This window comes from Ranitomeya variabilis, chromosome 1 (genome assembly GCF_051348905.1).
Source record: "Ranitomeya variabilis isolate aRanVar5 chromosome 1, aRanVar5.hap1, whole genome shotgun sequence".
NCBI lineage: Eukaryota > Metazoa > Chordata > Amphibia > Anura > Dendrobatidae > Ranitomeya > Ranitomeya variabilis.
Window position 1 is genome coordinate 24,066,611 of NC_135232.1, and position 20,992 is coordinate 24,087,602.

At 45.5% G+C, this 20,992-nt stretch overlaps 1 long non-coding RNA gene across 1 annotated transcript in view; it reads right to left on the reverse strand.

The window, feature by feature from the left end:
* Positions 1-504: 504 nt before the first annotated feature.
* Positions 505-20,992, reverse strand: part of LOC143793659 (uncharacterized) — a 50,084-nt gene continuing 29,596 nt past the window's right edge. The window contains exon 3 of the long non-coding RNA XR_013220176.1: positions 505-665. This is a non-coding gene — a long non-coding RNA (uncharacterized LOC143793659). The remainder of the gene's footprint in view (positions 666-20,992) is intronic.

A 20,992-nucleotide genomic window follows, 5' to 3' on the forward strand; every position in this document is an offset into this window, starting at 1 on the left:
CCCTTCACTCAACTCAAACGGCAACCCATTCTATTCTTATATCAGGACTGGCTGCAATCTAAAGAAACACAGCTCCCGAGTTCTGCTGTATCGATAAGCTCACATACTGGAGCTACCGCCGGCCGGACAAGTGAGTGACAGCAGGTGAAACAAATCTTTTCCTCGGTTTACTGATCACGTTGGACCGAGGCCGGAGAAAGGATCCTTTGTGCTCAGCCATGAGGAGAATATTTATTTCTCCTCCTGTCACAGCCCTTTTGTGTTTATGACACGGTTCCTCTGTCAGTTGAGACTCAGATCTCGGGAGCAGTGTTTCTTCAGGCTGCACTAGGCTGCACTAGGATGGGTTGCTGTTTGAATTATGCGATGGGTGCCCATTTATAACTTTCTTGGAAAATCTCTTTAAGCATGGATAAAAGTGATATATGTACAGTATATACATTGTATACGCACATGCATTGCTTGTTGCATTTCCCTGCTGGTCGCCTTTATCTAGCAGCCATATGATGATGCTATAGTTAGCCCTTCACAGCTGTAATCGCACGTGGACATCGGCTGTCACTGGAGATGAGAAGAAACTTCATGGGTGGCCACTGTCATGAAACCGTATCCTTCTAAGACCTCAGCCGCCTCCTTGAAATTTGCAAAATCTTACGAAATGGCAGCTGAAATATTTAGAAGGACATTCCATCCCATTATAAAGTTTCAAAGTTACAATGTTAATAAATACTTACGGTAAGTAACTTTGTAAATACTTCAGTTTACCATTTTTGCATTTTTTTCTTCCATTTTTTTTACATTGTCCCTACTCGTTTCATTAAGGGTAGTCAGCGGTTTAGCTCCACCCACCTGTCAGTCATGTGACCTAACAGAACTTGTCTTCTGAACTCCCACAATGCACTGCTCTCAGAATTTTGGCTTGTGGCTTAAATAATGGAAAAAAAAAATCATCCTGTGTTTTTTAATTTTTTTTCATTTTTGTATTTTCATAATTTCCTCCCTTTCTTCCAAGAAGCAATCACTTTATTTTTCTTCAAAGCTTGTTTTATGAGTTGTAGTTTGGAGTGACACCATACTTCAATTAACAATATAAATATCGGACGCTAAAGGTCTGTTCACACAAGGTTTTATGGATTTTATTATAAACATATCCTACTCAAAAACAGCTTCAAAAACTGTTGAAAAATTGAAGGATGGGGGTGTTGTTTAATTTTTAATTTTCACTTTCTATCCTTTCAAGAAGAGTTTTCCGTAGTTTCCTTATCAGCAGAGGCAGGATTACAATGACAAGTAACATCTCCATACACTGCAAATAACTCAGGATCTACCATTCACAATACATGATGTCACAGCTCACCTCCTCCTCCTGTACAATGACTGATAACATCTCTATATACAGTATATAACACAGGATCCACCATTCACAATAGGTGATGTCACAGCTCACCTCCTCCTCCTGTACAATGACTGATAACACCTCTATTGATAACACCTCTATATACAGTAGATAACACAGGATCCACCATTCACAATATGTTATGTCACAGCTCACCTCCTCCTCCTGTACAATGACCGATAACACCTCTATATACAGTAGATAACACAGGATCCACCATTCACAATAGGTGATGTCACAGCTCTCCTCCTCCTCCTGTACAATGACTGATAACACCTCTATATACAGTAGATAACACAGGATCCACCATTCACAATAGGTGATGTCACAGCTCACCTCTTCCTCCTGCACAATGACTGATCACACCTCTATATACAGTAGATAACACAGGATCCACCATTCACAATAGGTGATGTCACAGCTCACCTCCTCCTCCTGTACAATGACTGATAACACCTCTATATACAGTAGATAACACAGGATCCACCATTCACAATAGGTGATGACACAGCTCACCTCCTTCTCCTCCTGCACAATGACTGATAACACCTCTATATACAGTAGATAGCACAGGATCCACAACTCACAATAGGTGATATCACAGCTCACCTCCTCCTCCTGTACAATGACTGATAACACCTCTATATACAGTAGATAACACAGGATCCACCATTCACAATAGGTGATGTCACAGCTCACCTCCTCCTCCTCCTGTACAATGACTGATAACACCTCTATATACATTAGATAGCACTGGATCCATCATTCACAATAGGTGATGTCACAGCTCACCTCCTCCTGTACAATGACTGATAACACTTCTATACACAGCAGGTAACAGGATCCACCATTCACAATAGGTGATGTCACAGCTCACCTCCTCCTCCTGTACAATGATTGATAACACATCTATACACAGTAGATAACACAGGATCCACCATTCACAATAGATGATATCATAGCTCACCTCCTCCTCCTGTACAATGACTGATAACACCTCTATATACAGCTGATAACACAGAATCCACCCTTCACAATAGGTGATGTCACAGCTCACCTCCTCCTCCTGTATAATGATTGATAACACATCTATATACAGTAGATAATACAGGATCCACCATTCACGATAGATGATATCATAGCTCACCTCCTCCTCCTGTTCAATGACTAATAACACCTCTATATACAGATAACACACGATTCACCATTCACAATAGGAGATGTCACAGCTCACCTCCTGTACAATGACTGATAACACCTCTATATAAAGCTGATAACACAGGATCCACCATTCACAATAGGAGATGTAACAGCTCACCTCCTCCTCCTGTACAATGACTGATAACACCTCTATATACAGTAGATAACACAGGATCCACCATTCACAATAGGTGATGTCACAGCTCACCTCCTCCTCCTGTACAATGACTGATAACTCTGTATACAGTAGAGAACACAGGATCCACCATTCACAATAGGTGATGTCACAGCTCACCTCCTCCTCCTCCTGTACAATGACTGATAGCACCTCTATATACAGTAGATAACACAGGATCCACCATTCACAATAGGTGATGTCACAGCTCACCTCCTCCTCCTCCTGTACAATGACTGATAGCACCTCTATATACAGTAGATAACACAGGATCCACCATTCACAATAGGTGATGTCACAGTTCACCTCCTCCTCCTGAACAATGACTGATAACACCTCTACATACAGTAGATAACACATGATCCACCATTCACAATAGGTGATGTCACAGCTCACCTCCTCCTCCTCCTGTACAATGACTGATAGCACCTCTATGTACTTTTGATAACACAGGATCCACCATTTACAATAGGTGATGTCAGAGCTCACCTCCTCCTCCTCCTGTACAATGACTGATAACACCTCTATATACAGTAGATAACACAGGATCCACCATTCACAATAGGTGATGCCACATCTCACCTCCTCCTCCTGTACAATGTCTGATAACACCTCTATAAACATCTGATAACACAGGATCCACCATTCACAATAGCTGATGTCACAGCTCACCTCCTCCTCCTCCTGTACAATGACTGATAACACCTCTATATACAGTAGATAACACAGGATCCATCATTCACAATAGGTGATGTCACAGCTCACCTCCTCCTACTGTACAATGACTGATAATACCTCTATATACAGTAGATAACACAGGATCCACCATACACAATAGGTGATGTCACAGCTCACCTTCTCCTCCTGTACAATGACTGATAACAGCTCTATATACAGTAGATATCACAGGATCCACCATTCAGAATACGTGATATCACAGCTCACCTCCTCCTCCTGTACAATGACTGATAACACCTCTATAAACATCTGATAACACAGCATCCACTATTCACAATAGCTGATGTCACAGCTCACCTCCTCCTCCTGTACAATGACTGATAACACCTGTGTATACAGTAGATAGCACAGGATCAACAGTTCAAAATAGGTGATGTCACAGCTCACCTCCTTCTGTACAATGACTGATAACACCTCTATATAAAGTAGATAACACAGGATCCACCATACACAATAGGTGATGTCACAGCTCACCTTCTCCTCCTGTACAATGACTGATAACAGCTCTATATACAGTAGATATCACAGGATCCACCATTCAGAATACGTGATATCACAGCTCACCTCCTCCTCCTGTACAATGACTGATAACACCTCTATAAACATCTGATAACACAGCATCCACTATTCACAATAGGTGAACCTTTGCATACGCACATTAGATGCTTCTATATAACCGATAGTCAGAATCTGTTCATTGCTGCTAATGTACATGTGAATTTGCAGAAACGATAGGAACTTTAGAGTCTAAACAAGCCTAAAGCAGCCGATGGGAAAATTACAAGATATCCAATTTTTCTTTCAAATATGGAAAAAAATACATTTAACACAAAAATCTGATTTAGACAATGGCTCATTTTCTGATGACTCGTTCCCTTTAACAGTGGCATATTCAGGAGTGCGGCGGATGGTCCCAGCGTCAGATCTCCCTCCCTACACTCCCTGACAAGTTATGTCACTTATCCATGTTATGTAAATAAAAGCTTATAACCTAATATTAAATTAATCCATTGGTTGTATAAATTATTCTTTTGAAAGCTGAAACCCTCCGAAACGTGGTTTGGGTTAAGAAAATAAATTGGCATCAATGCAGAAATATTGATCAGTTAATGGACACAGAATGGTCAGATTTTGGCAAGACAAAAGTTTTGTCGCCTGGTCATATAATGCACCCAATTCTAGTTTACATCCTCACCTGTGCTCAGTAAATGATCGGTTAATTAGTGTGTGTGTATAAAAAGACACCCAGCACCCTAGACCTTCACTTGAACTGCAACTTGAGCTCTGACAACATGCCAAAAATCCACCCTGCGACCAAAGCCTGGATTATCAAGAGGCTGAAGACCAGATCCACTGCAGAGGTGGCTGGCACCTTTAATGTGTCTCAGCATCAAGTACAAAGAATTAAAAAAAGAAGAGAATGGAGATGTGTTTGACAAGTCCAGGTCCGGCAGACCCCGCAAGACAACTACTCTGGAGGAACGTTTGTTAATTAGAAAATCCAAAGCAAGCCCCTCTTCCACTGCAGCAGAGCTCCAACAGGACTGGTCACCTCAAGTCCCTGTGTCAAGTAGAACAGTTTGTAGGATTCTGTCTCGAAATGGCCTCCATGGTTGAATCAGTGCCCAGAAGCCAGCACTAAACAAAAGGCAAATAAAAAAACGTGTGGCATTTGCAAAGTCCCACAGCCTGCTAAACAGATGGACGCTGGAAAAGTGGCAGAAGGTGGATTTCTCTCATGAATCTTCAGTAGAATTACACAACAGCCGCCGCAAATACTGCAGTCAAGCAAATAAGGCAGCACACTGCAGCGCTGAAACATGCAAACATGACACACGAAAATTGAACTGCATTACTGCACTAGAAATATGAAAAATGAGAGCATTTAGTGCATAAAAATGGCCAATTTTATGTGTACCTGGTAGCCACTTTACGGCATCTCTCGTATACCAGGTCCTACGCTTTCCTTTCCTCGCTGAGAATAAACGTCTCCATCTGAATGGGTACCTATGAAAACCTCTTCTTAGACTAACATTCTCTCTCTCTGTGGAGGGGTAATGGACCTGTTGCGATTAAAACACCTGTGGCTAGGAGGCGGAGTGCTCGGTCAGAAGGCTAAATAATACATTTGAAAAAAACTGACTGTCACATCCAAACATAGACTAAGTGTGAACAGGTGCTGAACCTAGAGTCACTAACTCTTATGCTGCAAATACTGCAGGAGACCTACTGGAGCCCGTATGGATCCAAAATACATCCAGAAAACAGTTAATTTTGGTGGTGGAAAGATCACGGTCTGGGGTTACATTCAGTATGGGGGTGTGCAAAACATTTGGAAGGTGGAAGGCAATATCAATAGCCTAAAATATCAAGAAGTATTAGCTACCTCTTATATTCCAAATCATAAAAGGGGTCAAATTCTGGAGCAGGATGGTGCTCCATCTCATACATCCATCTCTACAACAAAGTTCCTCCAGGCAATAAAGATCAAGGTGCTCAAGGACTGGCCAGCCCAGTCACCAGACATGAACATCATTGAGCATGTTTGGGGTAGGATGAAAGAGGAAGCTTGGAAGACAAAACCAAAGAATCTAGATGAGCTCTGGGAGGCATGTAAGACTGCATTCTCTGCTATTCCTGATGACTTCATTAATAAATTGTATGAATCATTGTTGTACCGCATGGATGCAGTCCTTCAAGCTCATGGAAGTCACACAAAATATTAAATATGACTCTAATAGCACTACAACTTCATTCACCAATGTTATGCAACATAGATTTGTATTTTAAGTATTATTTGTTTGAATATAACATTACTTTCTGCGGGCGATAAAACTTTTGTCTTGCCAAAATCTGACCATTCTGTGTCCATTAACTGATCAATATTTCTGCATTGATGCCAATTTATTTTCTTAACCTAAATCACATTTCGGAGCGTTTCAGCTTTCAAAATAATAATTTATACAACCAATGGATGAATTTAACATCAGGTTATAAGCTTTTATTTACATAACATGGATAAGCGACATAACTTCTGTCAGTGAGTGTATAACCTCCCCTGTGTTCAGATGAGAACAGATTAAATCTTAATACGTCGCGGCACAAGATTCCCCATCTGGATGGCCCCCGCGTCCTGTTCACCTGATGGAGGAAGGATGCGGGGTGATCTTGGAAGGAAGCGCACAAGATAAGTTTTGCTTTTTTTTGAAGATTTTGCTTAAAAACTAAAAAAAAGTGATAATCCTCGGGATACTGTGGTCCTTGTTTTCGCTCCTCGTCCTCCAGCTGCTGAGTGTGACTGCAGGCGAGATAAGCGGCGTGACGTTCATGGTCAGTCACATTGATCGTGTTCTCATTATTATGGGCCCGGCGGGCGTCCTGACAGCGCAGGCCGATGATACAGAAATACATTGTTCTCCTTGAGGAATATCTCCAGACTGGCAAAGCGAGAGATCAGGACCAGGCAATGATCACTGGGAAGAGGACGCGCAAATGGTCTCTTCCAAGAAGAAGAAGAGCCAACGATTGGAGGTGGCCACCGAGACAACAAAGCGCAAGAAGCCAAAAGGGCCGTCTATAGATGGAGGTCTCTAAAGGCCCGAAGTCTCCAGATGGAGTAGCCTCGCTCCTGATCGCGGCTGTGAGTCCTCGTAGTCTTCATAGATCACTGATGTCGCTGTCCTCCACACATGAATGCCCATAATGTCACCATCACCATTCTGTGACATCGCACCAGTGATGTCATCATATTCGCTGGTAGTCACAGGTCCCACCAACTTATGGACCAGCAATCTGATATCATCATCTTTGGCAGCACCGAGGTGGTGATCGCTTCCTTATCAAAAGATTTAGGATTACCCTGACGGATAACACCTCTATATACAGCTGATAACCCAGGATCCACCAGTCACAATAGGTGATGTCACAGCTCACCTCCTCCTCCTCCTGTGCAATGACTGATAACATCTCTATACACAGCATATAACACGGGTTCCACTATTTACTATAGGTGATGTCACAGCTCACCTCCTCCTCCTCCTGTGCAACGACTGATAACACCTCTATATACAGTAGATAACACAGGATCCACCATTCACAATATGTGATATCATAGCTCACCTCCTCCTCCTGTACAATGGCTGATAACACCTCTATATACAGTGGATAACACAGGAGCCACCAATCGCAATAGATGATGTCACAGCTCACCTCCTCCTCCTGTACAATTATTGATAACACCTCTATGTCTATATTTGCCCCGTATTTCACATGTAAAGCGCCATGGAATAAATGGCGCTATAAAAATGTATAATAATAATAATATACAGCTGATAACACAATCCATCAGTCACAATAGGTGATGTCACAGCTCACCTCCTCCTCCTGTACAATGACATAACACCTCTATATACAGTAGATAACACAGGATCCACCATTCACAATAGGTGATGTGACAGCTCACCTCTTCCTCCTCCTGTACAATAACTGATAACACCTCTATATAAGTAGATAACACATGATCCACCATTCACAATAAGTGATGTCACGGCTCACCTCCTCCTCTCCTCCTGTACAATGACTGATAAGACCTCTATATACAGTAGACAACACAGGATCCACCATTCACAATAGGTGATGTCACAGCTCACCCCCTCCTCCTGTACAATGACTGATAAGACCTCTATATACAGTAGATAACACAGGATCTACCATTCACAATAGCTGATGTCACAGCTCACCTCCTCCTGTACAATGACTGATAAGACCTCTATATACAGTAGATAACACAGGATCCCCCATTCACAATAGGTGATGCCACAGCTCACCTCCTCCTCCTGTACAATGACTGATAACACCTCTATATACAGCAGAGAACACAGGATCCACCATTCACAATAGGTGATGTCACAGCTCACCTCCTCCTCCTGTACAATGACTGATAACACCTCTATACAGTAGATAACACAGGATCCCCCATTCACAATAGGTGATGCCACAGCTCACCTCCTCCTCCTGTACAATCACTGATAACACCCCTATATACAGTAGATAACACAGGATCTACCATTCACAATAGGTGATGTCACAATTCACCTCCTCCTCCTGTACAATGACTCATAACACCTGTATACAGTAGATAACACCTGAGCCACCATTCACAATAGGTGAGGTCACAGCTCACCTCCTCCTCCTGTACAGTGACTGATAACACCTTGTGGTGCAGTGACCTCTGTGGCAGCTAGGAGGCGCTGTGTGTGCTCCTTGGGATATGCATTGAGGCATATCAGTTGTGATAATGGTAGTAAAATAGTGACTGGCAGTGTTGTGAATGGCCGATATGTGTCACAGAGGGAGTCTGCGTGGTAAGTCTGATGCAATGTTGTTGTCCTGGGACCTGTAGTCCCTCAAGAGTTTGTATAGTTGTAAGGGAGACTTACTAGGCTAGTTGTGTGAGATGGGTGGGACAAACTAGCCACACATCCACACTCCCACCTGTGGGAGTGGTTAGTACTATATAATGTGACTGAGGTCTGGTCACATGGTCTTGGAGTGTGGACCTGAATGGTCTATGCCGGAAGGTCCTGGAAGCCTGTGTTGGAAGTCCTGGAGAATAGGATTCCTGAAGAGCACATGGCAGGGCTCTGGACCTAGCACATGCCAGTGTGTGGGATGGATGGAGATCCGTGTTGTACTGACCGGGGTCAGAGTGAGAAACGTCTGAAGGATACCTCTGTGGAGGAGAGGTATCTGAGAAACCTGTGCGGCACCAACAGGTAACAGAAAGGGATCCGTGTTATGCTAACCGGGGTTAGAAGAGAGAGACATTGTGTATGGGGGCACCTCTGAGGCCAAGAGGTGTCCAGGAACCTGTGAAGGTAACGGATGAGATCCGTGTCTTATGCTGACCAGGGTCAGAGACGAACTGTGGTGAAGTTGAATATGTCCAGAATATACAACCTCTATATACAGTAGATAACACAGGATCCACCATTCACAATAGGTGATGTCACAGCTCAGTCCTCCTCCTATACAATGTCTGATAACACCTCTATATACAGTAGATAACACAGGATCCACCATTCACAATAGGTGATATCACAGATCACGTCCTCCTCGTGTACAAGGACTTTTGCACACGCTCATTAGATGCTTCAATGCAAAACACAGGTTCACACTCTGTTCATTGCTGCTAATGTGCATGTCCATTTCCTGAAATAACAGGAAGTTAGAGTCTAAACAAGCCCAGTGGCCGATGTGAGAATTGCAAGATTTCTTCTACTTTTTTATTTTTAATACAGATCGAGATTTGGTAAAAAAAAATGATTGCCAATAGTTAAAAAAAATATATACCTTTAACACAAAAAAATATGTAAGCAATATGTGCCTTTTAAAGGGGATGCTCTCACCTATGGCATGGGCCACTCCTGCTCCCTATAAAAATTTAGGAATTACCTTGGTTTGGACTAATTGTTTTGGTAACATCCATTATTAATCACATCCAATTGTGATTACTTGTACAAATCGTGTCCTATTACCAGGGAACACAAGAATGTGCAGGATAATAATGTGACGGCTCTTCTGGACATCACATTTACTTATAAAACTCTAATCTAATTTGTAGCCGGGATATAAATAAGAAGCCGGAGACGACGGGTCTGGGATGTGGGGAAGATAATGGGCTCTAGAGGATCTCGGCAGCAAGGAAAGTGCTGAACTCAGACTTTACCTCTGCTACATTATTCAGCTCCGATGACACGAGGGGCAGGACGTTCTCCGAGATCCGACCTCTGAGATCATATTATCTACAGTATTATAATACTTCTTACATTGATCCCTTCAGACCCCAAACCAGGGGGAGAAGAGTTTTATAAGGTGTACTAAGCTTATTAAAGGGGTGTCCACCTTTCAAAAATGTTCCCAAATGATTGGATGCTTGTAAAATGATACACAGGGACAGTATCCACCCTTGTGCGGTCTGATCAATGTACATTACTGCTGCAGTCAATCACTGAGCTCAATCAGCTGAGTTGCTGAGCTCAGTGATTGGCTGCAGCAGTGATGTGCGGTGTTGTCATGATACCACCCCTGCAGCCAATACACTCCCAATACAAGGGAGTGTGACTAACATCTGTGTTTGTTATTTTACAAGTAACCAATCGTTTGAAACCACTTTTTTTAAAAAAAATAGTTGAAAACCCTGCAAAGAAAACTTCAACAACTTTAAAATATACTTTGTGTTCCAATTTCTTGTCAATTGTAACATCTCACAGGAGCTTTGTATGAAGTGTACAGGGATCACCACTGACATTATACACAGGAGCTCTGTATACAGTGTATAGTGTACAGGTAATACAGTGATCACCAGTGACATTATACACAGGAGCTCTGCATATAGTGCTAGTGTACAGGCAATACAGTGATCACCAGTGACATTATACACAGGAGCTCTGCATATAGTGTTAGTGTACAGGTAATTGTCATGATTCTCAATGGCGAGAGAACATAGCCCAGCATATATGAGAACTAGCTCTTGGAAGATGGAAACTATACTGACCATGAACTAAACCTGCCGCACAACTAGAAGTGGCCGGGTAGCATGCCTACGTTTTTTATCCCTAGATGCCCAGCGCCAGCCGGAGAACTACCTAATCCTAGCAGAGGAAAAGACAGTCCTGGCTCACCTCTAGAGAAATTTTCCCAAAAGGCAGACAGAGGCCCCCACATATATTGGCGGTGATTTTAGATGAAATGACAAACGTAGTATGAAAATAGGTTTAGCAAAATCGAGGTCCGCTTACTAGATAGCATGAAGACAGAAAGGGCACTTTCATGGTCAGCAGAAAAACCTATCAAAACACCATCCAGAAATTACTTTAAGACTCTAGCATTAACTCATAACACCAGAGTGGCAATTTCCGCTCACAAGAGCTTTCCAGACACAGTAACGAAACAGCAGCTGTGAACAGGAACAAAATGCAAAAACACACAAGGACAAAAGTCCAACTTAGCTAGGAGTTGTCTAGTAGCAGGAACATGCACAGAAGGCTTCTGATTACATTGTTGACCGGCATGAAACTGACAGAGGAGCAAGGTTATATAGCGACTCCCACATCCTGATAGGAGCAGGTGAACAGAGGGGATGATGCACACAAGTACAATTCCACAAGTGGCCACCGGGGGAGCCCAGAATCCAATTTCACAACAGTACCCCCCCCTCAAGGAGGGGGCACCGAACCCTCACCAGAACCACCAGGGCGATCAGGATGAGCCCTATGAAAGGCACGGACAAGATCGGAGGCATGAACATCAGAGGCAGTGACCCAAGAATTATCCTCCTGACCGTATCCCTTCCATTTGACCAGATACTGGAGTTTCCGTCTGGAAACACGAGAGTCTAAGATCTTTTCCACAACGTACTCCAACTCACCCTCAACCAACACCGGAGCAGGAGGCTCAACGGAAGGCACAGCCGGTACCTCATACCTGCGCAACAATGACCGATGAAAAACATTATGAATCGAAAAGGATGCAGGGAGGTCCAAACGGAAGGACACAGGGTTAAGAATCTCCAATATCTTGTACGGGCCGATGAACCGAGGCTTAAACTTAGGAGAAGAAACCCTCATAGGGACAAAACGAGAAGACAACCACACCAAGTCCCCAACACAAAGCCGAGGACCAACACGACGACGGCGGTTGGCAAAAAGCTGAGTCTTCTCCTGGGACAACTTCAAATTGTCCACCACCTGCCCCCAAATCTGATGCAACCTCTCCACCACAGCATCCACTCCAGGACAATCCGAAGATTCCACTTGACCGGAGGAAAATCGAGGATGAAACCCCGAATTACAGAAAAACGGGGACACCAAGGTGGCAGAGCTGGCCCGATTATTGAGGGCGAACTCCGCCAAAGGCAAAAAAGCAACCCAATCATCCTGATCCGCAGACACAAAACACCTCAAATATGTCTCCAAGGTCTGATTAGTCCGCTCGGTCTGGCCATTAGTCTGAGGATGGAAAGCAGACGAAAAAGACAAATCTATGCCCATCCTAGCACAGAATGCCCGCCAAAATCTAGACACGAATTGGGTCCCTCTGTCAGAAACGATATTCTCCGGAATACCATGCAAACGAACAACATTTTGAAAAAACAGAGGAACCAACTCGGAAGAAGAAGGCAACTTAGGCAAGGGAACCAGATGGACCATCTTAGAGAAACGGTCACACACCACCCAGATGACAGACATCTTCTGAGAAACAGGCAGATCCGAAATAAAATCCATCGAGATGTGCGTCCAAGGCCTCTTCGGGATAGGCAAGGGTAACAACAATCCACTAGCCCGAGAACAACAAGGCTTGGCCCGAGCACAAACGTCACAAGACTGCACAAAGCCTCGCACATCTCGTGACAGGGAAGGCCACCAGAAGGACCTTGCCACCAAATCCCTGGTACCAAAGATTCCAGGATGACCTGCCAACGCAGAAGAATGAACCTCAGAGATGACTCTACTGGTCCAATCATCAGGAACAAACAGTCTACCAGGTGGGCAACGATCAGGTCTATCCGCCTGAAACTCCTGCAAGGCCCGCCGCAGGTCTGGAGAAACGGCAGACAATATCACTCCATCTTTAAGGATACCTGTGGGCTCAGAATTACCAGGGGAGTCAGGCTCAAAACTCCTAGAAAGGGCATCCGCCTTAACATTCTTAGAACCCGGTAGGTAAGACACCACAAAATTAAACCGAGAGAAAAACAACGACCAGCGCGCCTGTCTAGGATTCAGGCGCCTGGCAGACTCAAGGTAAATTAAATTTTTGTGGTCAGTCAATACCACCACCTGATGTCTGGCCCCCTCAAGCCAGTGACGCCACTCCTCAAAAGCCCACTTCATGGCCAAAAGCTCCCGATTCCCAATATCATAATTCCGCTCGGCGGGCGAAAATTTACGGGAAAAAAAAGGCACAAGGTCTCATCACGGAGCAGTCGGAACTTCTCTGCGACAACACCGCCCCAGCTCCGATTTCAGAAGCGTCGACCTCAACCTGAAAAGGAAGAGCAACATCAGGCTGACGCAACACTGGGGCGGAAGAAAAGCGGCGCTTGAGCTCCCGAAAGGCCTCCACAGCATCAGGGGACCAATCAGCAACATCAGCACCCTTCTTAGTCAAATCAGTCAATGGTTTTACAACATCAGAAAAACCAGCAATAAATCGACGATAAAAGTTAGCAAAGCCCAAAAATTTCTGAAGACTCTTAAGAGAAGAGGGTTGCGTCCAATCACCAATAGCCTGAACCTTGACAGGATCCATCTCGATGGAAGAGGGGGAAAAAATGTATCCCAAGAAGGAAATCTTTTGAACCCCAAAAACACACTTAGAACCCTTCACACACAAGGAATTAGACCGCAAAACCTGAAAAACCCTCCTGACCTGCTGGACATGAGAGTCCCAGTCATCCGAAAAAATCAGAATATCATCCAGATACACAATCATAAATTTATCCAAATAATCGCGGAAAATGTCATGCATAAAGGACTGGAAGACTGAAGGGGCATTAGAAAGACCAAAAGGCATCACCAAATACTCAAAATGGCCCTCGGGCGTATTAAATGCGGTTTTCCACTCATCCCCCTGCTTGATTCGCACCAAATTATACGCCCCACGGAGATCAATCTTAGAGAACCACTTGGCCCCCTTTATACGAGCAAACAAATCAGTAAGCAGTGGTAACGGATATTGATATTTAACCGTGATTTTATTCAAAAGACGATAATCAATACACGGCCTCAAAGAGCCGTCTTTCTTAGACACAAAGAAAAAACCGGCTCCTAAGGGAGATGACGAAGGACGAATATGTCCCTTTTCCAAGGACTCCTTTATATATTCTCGCATAGCCGCGTGTTCAGGCACAGACAGATTAAATAAACGACCCTTAGGGTATTTACTACCCGGGATCAAGTCTATGGCACAATCGCACTCCCGGTGCGGAGGTAGTGAACCAACCTTGGGTTCTTCAAAAACGTCACGAAAGTCAGACAAGAAATCAGGAATCTCAGAGGGAATAGATGATGAAATGGAAACCAAAGGTACGTCCCCATGAGTTCCTTTACATCCCCAGCTTAACACAGACATAGCTCTCCAGTCGAGGACTGGGTTATGAGATTGCAGCCATGGCAATCCCAGCACCAAAACATCATGTAGATTATACAGCACCAGAAAGCGAATAACCTCCTGGTGATCCAGATTAACACGCATAGTCACTTGTGTCCAGTATTGTGGTTTATTACTAGCCAATGGGGTGGAGTCAATCCCTTTCAGAGGTATCGGAGCCTCCAATGGCTCCAAATCATACCCACAGCGTTTGGCAAAGGACCAATCCATAAGACTCAAAGCAGCGCCAGAGTCGACATAGGCGTCCGCGGTAATAGATGACAAAGAACAAATCAGGGTCACAGATAGAATAAACTTAGACTGTAAAGTGCTAATTGAAACAGACTTGTCAGGCTTCTTAGTACGCTTAAAGCATGCTGATATAACATGAGTTGAATCACCACAATAGAAGCACAACCCATTTTTTCGTCTAAAATTCTGCCGCTCGCTTCTGGACAGAATTCTATCACATTGCATATTTTCTGGCGTTTTCTCAGTAGACACCGCCAAATGGTGCACAGGTTTGCGCTCCCGCAGACGCCTATCGATCTGAATAGCCATCGTCATGGACTCATTCAGACTCGCAGGCACAGGGAACCCCACCATAACATCCTTAATGGCATCAGAGAGACCTTCTCTGAAAATCGCCGCCAGGGCGCACTCATTCCACTGAGTAAGCACAGACCATTTGCGGAATTTTTGGCAGTATATTTCAGCTTCATCTTGCCCCTGAGACAAGGACATCAAGGCCTTTTCCGCCTGAAGCTCTAAATGAGGTTCCTCATAAAGCAACCCCAAGGCCAGAAAAAACGCATCCACATTGAGCAACGCAGGATCCCCTGGTGCCAATGCAAAAGCCCAGTCCTGAGGGTCGCCCCGGAGCAAGGAAATTACAATCCTGACCTGCTGTGCAGGGTCTCCGGCAGAGCGAGACTTCAGGGACAAAAACAATTTGCAATTATTTTTAAAATTTTGAAAGTGAGATCTATTCCCCGAGAAGAATTCAGGCAAAGGAATTCTAGGCTCAGACATAGGTGCATGAACAACAAAATCTTGCAAATTTTGTACCTTTGTGGCGAGATTATTCAAACCTGTAGCTACACTCTGAAGATCCATTTGAAACAGGTGAACACAGAGCCATTCAAGGATTAGAAGGAGAGAAAGAGAGGAAGGCTGCAGCATAGGCAAACTAGCAAGTGATTCAATTAAGAGCACACTCAGAACTAGAGGGAAAAAAAAAAAAAAATTGTAGCAGACTTCTTTTTTCTCTCCTTTCTCAGCCAGTAATTTAACCCTTTTTTTTGGGCCGGTCAAACTGTCATGATTCTCAATGGCGAGAGAACATAGCCCAGCATATATGAGAACTAGCTCTTGGAAGATGGAAACTATACTGACCATGAACTAAACCTGCCGCACAACTAGAAGTGGCCGGGTAGCATGCCTACGTTTTTTATCCCTAGATGCCCAGCGCCAGCCGGAGAACTACCTAATCCTAGCAGAGGAAAAGACAGTCCTGGCTCACCTCTAGAGAAATTTTCCCAAAAGGCAGACAGAGGCCCCCACATATATTGGCGGTGATTTTAGATGAAATGACAAACGTAGTATGAAAATAGGTTTAGCAAAATCGAGGTCCGCTTACTAGATAGCATGAAGACAGAAAGGGCACTTTCATGGTCAGCAGAAAACCCTATCAAAACACCATCCAGAAATTACTTTAAGACTCTAGCATTAACTCATAACACCAGAGTGGCAATTTCCGCTCACAAGAGCTTTCCAGACACAGTAACGAAACAGCAGCTGTGAACAGGAACAAAATGCAAAAACACACAAGGACAAAAGTCCAACTTAGCTAGGAGTTGTCTAGTAGCAGGAACATGCACAGAAGGCTTCTGATTACATTGTTGACCGGCATGAGACTGACAGAGGAGCAAGGTTATATAGCGACTCCCACATCCTGATAGGAGCAGGTGAACAGAGGGGATGATGCACACAAGTACAATTCCACAAGTGGCCACCGGGGGAGCCCAGAATCCAATTTCACAACAGGTAATACAGTGATCACCAGTGACATTATACACAGGAGCTCTGCATATAGTGTCAGTGTACAGGTAATACAGTGATCACCAGTGACATTATACACAGGAGCTCAGTATATAGTGTCAGTGTACAGGTAATACAGTGATCACCAGTGACATTATACACAGGAGCTCTGCATATAGTGTCAGTGTACAGGTAATAGTGATCACCAGTGACATTATACACAGTAGCTCTGGATATAGTGTCAGTGTACAGGTAATAGTGATCACCAGTGACATTATACACAGTAGCTCTGGATATAGTGTCAGTGTACAGGTAATAGTGATCACCAGTGACATTATACACAGGAGCTCTGCATATAGTGTCAGTGTACAGATAATACAGTGATCACCACTGACATTATACACAGGAGCTCTGTATACAGTGTATATTGTACAGGTAATACAGTAATTACCAGTGAGAGTATACACAGGAGCTCAGTATATAGTGTCTGTACAGGCAATACGGTGATCACCAGTGACATTATACACAGGAGCTGTCACGCTCGCGCCCAGACTGGTTGGTGCGGGGGAGTGGCCCCACTGGACCACAGACCAGACTTCCCTGGAAGGGGAGTAACTAAGTACCTTCCTTGGTGTTCTCTGGAGCCTCTGATGGTGAGGTCAGACTTGTGCGGCAGGAAGCTACCAGGTGCTACTCCAGGGTGGTGTCTGGCTGTGGCTGCTGATCCCACTGGGGAACGGAACATAGACAGGCAAGCGGGCACGGCTGTCACTCTGGCAGACAGGCGGGCATGACTGGGACACAGGCAGGCAGATGGGTACAACAGAGATACTGGCAGGCGGGCACGGCTGGCTCTCTGGTAGGCAGGTACGGCTGGCTCTCTGGCAGGACAGGCGGACAAGACTGGTACACTGGAAGAACCGGTAGGGACCGGTCTGTAGGCAGGTATGTAAAACAGGTAAGAACCTGTTCAGACACGAGGACTTAAGAATAGGAAGAGAAAGACCGCAAGAGAGGATGCAAAGTGAAAGCACAGGAGCTAGAGCCAAGAACAGAGATGCAGGAGGCGGAGCCATGAGGAGCCAAGTGCAGAAACGCAGGAGGCGGAGCCAAGTGCAGAAACGCAGGAGGCGGCGCCAAGAGCAGGAGGTGGAGCCACAGGCAGAAATGCAGGAGGCGGAGCCAAGAGCAGGAGGCGGAGCCATGTGCAGAAACGCAGGGGGTGGAGCCAAAATCAGGAGGCGGAGAACCACAAGGAGCGAGGTAGAACTGCAAGGAGCGGAGCCACAGAGCAAAGCCACAGAGTGCAGAGCAAAGTTACTGAGAGCAGAGCTAGAGCAAAGCCACAGAGTGCAGAGCTGGGAACAGAGCAAAGTCAGTGTGCAGAGCAAGACACAGTACAGAGCCCAGAGCAAAACCACAGAGAGCAGAGCAAGGCCACAGAATGCAGAGCAAGGAGCAAAGCAAGGTTGTAGAGAGCAGAGCCAAAAGCAGAGCAAAACAAGACACAGAGTACGCACAGCAGGGAAAGGAAACCAAGGCAGGGATATAAACGGACACAGCAACTTGACTAGGCTAAGACAAAGTCAGGAACAGGACAAGGCACAAAGACACGGACACAAGTCAGGGTACGAAGCCCCACTGGATGGCAAACACTGGACACAGACCAGCGTACAATGCTCCCCTGGGTGGCGGACATAAGATTAACAGAGACAGGGCCTGGCACCTCAGCAGCTAAGAACTGACTGAGGGAGTAAGTTGCACAGGCCCCCACCAATGGGTGGGAATGCCTTAAATACAGGAAGCGATTAGCCGGGGACACCTTAGCAAGGTGCACACAGTCTCAATAAGACACAGGAGTTGCTGGCGCCGCCCCCCTATGCACACAGACAGAGCATGCACAGAGCAAGCAGCAGACATGAGACACACAGCATGGAGCTGGCAGCAGAGAGAAGTCACAACAAGGCCCAGAGAAGTGAGTTTGAGTGTAATGCAGGTGGGGGATGGGAGGCCATGCAGTGATGCCAGCAGGGTTGTTACCCCTCCTTTACGGCCCCTCTTCTTCAAGCTCGACAGGATGATTGGCAGAAGAAGAATAGGTTCACACACAGTCCAGGCCAACATGACATTTTCAGGGTAGAATAAGGCAGGCGGGTCACCAGGAATCTCAGAAAACAAAGTCTCTTGGTGCTCAAAAGGGTTGGCTTCCACAATGAGCTGGACCACCTCCTCCAGGTACATAGGTAACAGGGACTTGAATGCTGCTGTCTTAATATCTTCACCAGCCGGACACATGGAAACTGGAAACCTTCCCATAGGGTTCATCTCTTGCCCGACAGGTAGCAGAGATGTTCTTAAGTACGGAACACAAGAAAAGTCATTGGTGATGAGTGTGGAGAACAACACCTCCACCAGGTCAGAGAAAAATTGAGGTGAGCAAACTTCTGTTTTGAAATCTTCACCAGCCGGCCACAAGGACGCTGAAGGTATCCACATAGGAACCATCTTCTGCCCATTAACCAGAAGAAATCGTCCAAACGGTGGGGATGTTCCTAGGAACGGATTACAGGTATAGTCATTGGAGATGTGTGGAGACATCGTCACCGTTTCCCCATCTTCGGTGACATCAGCACACCTTTACTCGACAACTATCTGTTTACTGGTATAGTCACTAGAGATGTGTGGAGACATCGTCACCGCTTCCCCATCTTCGGTGACGTCAGCACACCTTGACTCGACGACTAGCAGACCAGCTGAAGAAGAAGATGACACTGCTAACTGTCTTTGACGCATGGGAACCAGACACTTCTCAAGACTGGGTAAGTTCAAACGAAGCACTTTACTGGAACTCTTGACCAGAGCGGGTGGTAGAGTTCTTGGCTCAGAATGACCCATGGGCATAACAGACACCATACGGAAAACAAACTTCTTCGTGTATAAGGCTCCAACTTGGAGCTGTAGTTGTCCTTGCAGGACTAGACTGCTCTTTAGCAGGGCTCGGCCATTATCAGACAACGCCCACACCAGGTTCTGGAGCTGTAGAACGGAGACCATACACCGACTCCGTATGACAGGCGGCTTAAACACACCAAAGCTCCCAGAAGGCAGAGAAACAGTCATTAATGTAGATAGAGAGGAAGTACTCTCACCAGGGGCAGCCTCTCCTACTGGCCCAGGGTTTTGGAGTACAGGCTTCACAGGGCAGAGACCATCTGAATGTTCTTTACATCCGCAGGGATACCGTATTTCAATCTCAGCACCAGATTCAGGCTGCAGATTTGCCAGCCCCCTTTTATTAGACCTCTTGGATCTTGCTCGGGTGGCTGTTTCGGCAGATTATGGAACAGGTGAGTCTTGGACGGTTATAGACGGAAGCGACGGTTTACACACAGGTTTCTTTCGTCTGGACCATCTCTGTGAGCTTGGAGGGGAAGACTTTTCAGGAGATGCAGTACTAGGCTTATCGAAGGCCTTACAGTAGGCCACCAGGAAGGCTGGCAGATTCAAGGTGATGGGGTCCCTTGCTTCCCAGAGGGGGTTGAGCCACATCAAAGCATCTCCTCTTAGGTAGGTCATTAAGAAACCTACTTTAACCCGGTCTGTGGCGAAATAGGGAGCATGCCACTTGAAATAACACAAGCACCGCTCCAAGAACCCACGAGATTGCTTTGGATCCCCATCATAGCATGGAGGATCTGCTGGGACGGGTTCGTCATTAGGAGTGCAGGCTTGAAGTCGATCAAACAGCTCATTAGAGATGACAATTGTGGGTGGAGCAGTGAAAAACTGGATTTCAGATTGGGAAAACATTTTCCTCGGAGGCCAATACTGGCAAGAAGAGAGTTCATCTTGCTCCGAAAGCGAAGGCACATGGGACTCAGCGGGGATCATGGCCTATGCAAAACTGTCATGCTCGTGCCCAGACTGGTTGGTGCGGGAGTGTGGCCCCACTGGACCACAGACCAAACTTCCCTGGAAGGGGCGTAACTAAGTAGCTTCCTTGGTTTTCGCTGGAGCCTCTGATGGTGAGGTCAGACTTGTGCGGCAGGAAGCTACCAGGTGCTACTCCAGGGTGGTGTCTGGCTGTGGCTGCTGATCCCACCGGGGAACGGAACATAGACAGGCAAGCGGGCAAGGCTGGCACTCTGGCAGACAAATGGGCACGGCTGGGACGCAGGCAGACAAGTACAATAGAGACACAGGCAGGCAGGCAAGGCTAGTACAATGGAAGAACCTTTAGGGACCGGTCTGCAGGCAGGTATGTAAAACAGGTAAGAACCTGTTCAGACAAG